Here is a 4,124-nt window from a genome sequence, read left to right as displayed (position 1 = left end):
CTGTTATTCTTATCCTGCTTAACCTCCGGTCACATTTAGCCCTTTTATACATTTAAGATGGCTAAAACGCTGTACTGCCACATATTTTGCGTCGATATGGAACTCAAATAATTATACTGCCATCGAAAGTGCATTCTTTCCTGCATCCTGTATCATGATATGCGGCACTTTTTAATATCAAACCTGGCAACCCAAAGGGCCTCGCTTTAGTCCATTCTTCCCGGCCATGCTGCGTTTTTGCCAGCAGTGGGAGTTGTTCACCATCGAAAAACAACAGTAAATAGGGCAGATAATGTAGCAGCATGGTGCTGTATCAGTACATGCTCTAATACGCTTATTTCCCTCACCTTTCTGTGAATAAACTGCTGTATTTATTCTTAAGTTAGGATTTTATTTAGTTGGTTATGTTGATGCTTTGTGAGCACTCTTGAAAATATTTAGACATTTAAAATGTACTGTTTTCATTGTTTTTAATTGTATATATCAATTGCTGGATCTACTAAGGAGATGCTCTATCCCCATTGACAAGACTGGCTACCGACTACAGAATGAAGCAATCACCAGCCACCTCCTCTACACGGATGACATCAAGCTGTATGCCAGGAATGAATGAGGTATCAATTCACTGATTCACACCACCAGAATATCCGGGAATGAATGTCATTCAGACTGGAGAAGTAGGCGGATGGTAACAAAGAGGGGAAGACTGTCTGAACTGAGGGGATCGTGCTACCAGAGGCATCATTGCAGACATTGAGGATGGCTACAAGTACCTGGGAATCCCACGTGCAAATGGGAACCACGAAGAGCAACTAGATCAGGTACCCTGCTGGGATAATAAACTGGCCGAAGGAGGAGATGGAACCCACTGACTTTAACACAAGGAAGCTCCTGACCATGCACGGAGGGTTTCACTCCAAGTCCAGCACCCTGACACTATACGCTAAATGGAAGGAAGGATGCCTGGGACTAGTGAGTGTCAGTACCAAAGTCCAGGACGAGACATCTGGAAAATGCCCACAACTGACCGAGTGCTTAGTGAATACCTCAGGCAGCAGAAACCCAAGAAAGAGGAGCAAGAGAAGGAACCATCATGGAAGGACAGACCCCTGCATGGTATGTCCATCCATCCATCCATTTTCATCCGCTTTGTCCGGGGACGGGTCGCGGGGGCAGCAGCCTAAGCAAAGAGGCCCAGACCTCCCTCTCCCCAGCCACCTCCTCCAGCTTATCCGGGGGAATACCAAGGCGTTCCCAGGCCAGCCGAGAGATATAATCTCTCCAGCGTGTCCTGGGTCTGCCCCGGGGCCTCCTCCCGGTGGGACATGCCTGGAACACCTCACCCAGGAGGCGCCCAGGGGGCATCCTTGTCAGATGCCCGAACCACCTCAGCTGGCTCCTTTCGATGTGGAGCAGCAGCTGCTCTACTCTGAGCCCCTCCCGGATGGCCGAACTTCTCACCCTATCTCTAAGGGAGAGGCCAGCCACCCTTCGGAGGAAGCTCATTTCTGCCGCTTGTATCCGCGATCTCGTTCTTTCGGTCACTACCCACAGCTCGTGGCCATAGGTGAGGGTAGGGACGTAGATCGACCGGTAAATTGAGAGCTTCGCTTTTACACTCAGCTCCCTCTTCACCACGACGGACCGGTGCAGCGTCCGCATTACTGCAGCTGCAGCCCCAATCCGTCTGTCGATCTCCGGCTCCCTTCTCCCATCACTCGCGAACAAGACCCCGAGATACTTGAACTCCTCCACTTGGGGCAGGAACTCATCCCCGACCCGGAGTGGGCACTCCACCCTTTTCCGGCTGAGAACCATGGCCTCAGATTTGGAGGTGCTGATCCTCATTCCCGCTGCTTCACACTCGGCTGCGAACCGCTCCAGTGCGAGCTGGAGGCCCTCACCCGATGAAGCCAACAGAACCACATCATCTGCAAAAATCAGAGATGAGATTCTGAGGCCACCAAAGCGAAAGCCCTCCGCCACTTGGCTGCGCCTAGAAATCCTGTCCATAAAAATTATGAACAGAACCGGAGACAAAGGGCAGCCCTGGCGGAGCCCATCACCCACCGAGAACGAGTCCGACTTATTGCCGGCAATGCGAACCAAGCTCTTGCAACGGTTGTATAGGGATCGAATGGCCCGTAGCAATGGGCCAGACACCCCATATTCCCGCAACACCTCCCACAGGACACCCCGAGGGACACGGTCGAATGCCTTCTCCAAGTCCACAAAACACATGTAGACTGGTTGGGCAAACTCCCATGCACCCTCAAGTATCCTGGAGAGGATAAAGAGCTGGTCCAGTGTTCCGCGACCAGGACGAAAACCGCATTGTTCCTCCTGTATCCGAGGTTCGACTAACGGACGAACTCTCCTTTCCAGCACCCTGGCATAGACTTTCCCAGGGAGGCTGAGGAGTGTGATCCCCCTGTAGTGTGATCCACCACCGGCCGGTGGTGCATGGTATGTACCACCGGCAAATAGAGGAGGTAGTTGACATCCAGAAATCTGGCTGGACAAGCCTGGGCTGAAAGATAGCACTAATTATGGCAGCACAGGAACAAGTTCTAAACACAAGATAAACAGAGGCTGGGGTCTATCACACCAGGCAAGACCCCAGGTGCAGGCTGTGTAAAGATGCTCCTGAGACAATCCAGCACATAACAGAAGGGTGCAAGATGCTAGCAGGCAGGGCATACATGGAACACCATAGCCAAGTGGCCGGCGTAGTATATAGAAAGATCTTTGCCGATTATGGCCTGGAAGTCCCAAGGTCAAAATGGGAGACGCCCCCTAGGGTGGTCAAGAATGACCGAGCTAAAGATCCCATGGGACTTACAGATACATACGGACAAAATGGTAATGGCTAACCAACCAGGCATAGTAGTGGTGGACATGCAGAGGAAGATTCCCATAGTCATAGACGTAGCAATACCGAATGACAGCAACATCAGGAAGAAGGAACATTTGGAGCTCAAGAAGTACCAAGGGCTCAGAGAAGAGCTCAAGAAGATGTGGAGGGTGAAGGTAACAGTGGTCCCGGAGGTAATCTGAGCACTAAGTGCAGGTAGGTTCAGCAGATCCTGGGAACAACATCTGAGATCTCTGTCCAGAAGAGCGCAGTCCTAGGAACAGCAAAGATGTTGCACAGGATCCTCAAGCTCCCAGGCCTCTGGTAGAGGACCCAAGCTTGAAGAATAGACTACCCACTGTTTTTCCAATTTTCTCTAGTTAGTATTAGTACATTTCCACTGTGCCTTCCTGCTTGTGTTAAAAGTATTTTAGTACTTTAGTATTTAGCTTTGAGCAAGAATTTATTTGAGTGCAACAGTAACATTTGTTTCTTTAAATGGCACATGTCTAAAAGTGCTTTGCCTCTTTCACTTGCAAGTAGTGTTACATTATTCATCTTGGTTGGCCGTCTAACAAAGGTACATCTTTGGGAAGCCCCTGGAAATAGTTGGATTTCTCAATATATTTGAACAAACAAACATTTGACCCATCTGCAAATATGGAAAGTGCAAAGAAGCAGCAAGTCAGGTTTCGGTGCTTTATTGGCACACACAACTCATGAGTTAAAGAAAATTTTTTTTAAAAAGTTAATGGCAGAGGAATCAAAGTTTATCATTTATTTTGACACAATAACACAAGATGAACTGTTTTCATGTAACAGTGCTGAGTTGGCTACTTCATTTAGAAAGACAGCATTGGCATAAAATGAAACTTATATAAAAACATGAAAGGAAACATTTTTTTACAAATGTGCTGAACATGAAACAACAGCCACTCAGTAATGACTAATTCAACTACAGAAATCCCTTTTGAGTCCAAATGCATAATCTGTAGCTATAATTCTTATTTTTTTTACTTTAACTGTTGATTCACTTTTGACCAAATGAACACACTGAATACTGTAGGTTGGAAAGAAAAATCATTCAAGAGGTCATTCAAAGCATTCTTTTAACACGGCTACAGCTGATATCTCAGTAAAGAACACAAATTCTTTAAAGCCTGCAGACTGTGCATTTGATATCAATACAACATTTTTGGGCGCACAGGGTGAAAATTTGAGTTTCGCTTTACAGTTTCTATTTAATTGAGATATAGATATCTATATATCT

Source organism: Pundamilia nyererei, unplaced genomic scaffold, assembly GCF_000239375.1.
Source record: "Pundamilia nyererei isolate P.nyererei 1_Seehausen unplaced genomic scaffold, PunNye1.0 scaffold00283, whole genome shotgun sequence".
In the NCBI taxonomy this organism is placed as follows: domain Eukaryota; kingdom Metazoa; phylum Chordata; class Actinopteri; order Cichliformes; family Cichlidae; genus Pundamilia; species Pundamilia nyererei.
The sequence above is the reverse complement of the archived record's forward strand: the minus strand, read 5'-3'. Positions refer to the sequence as shown.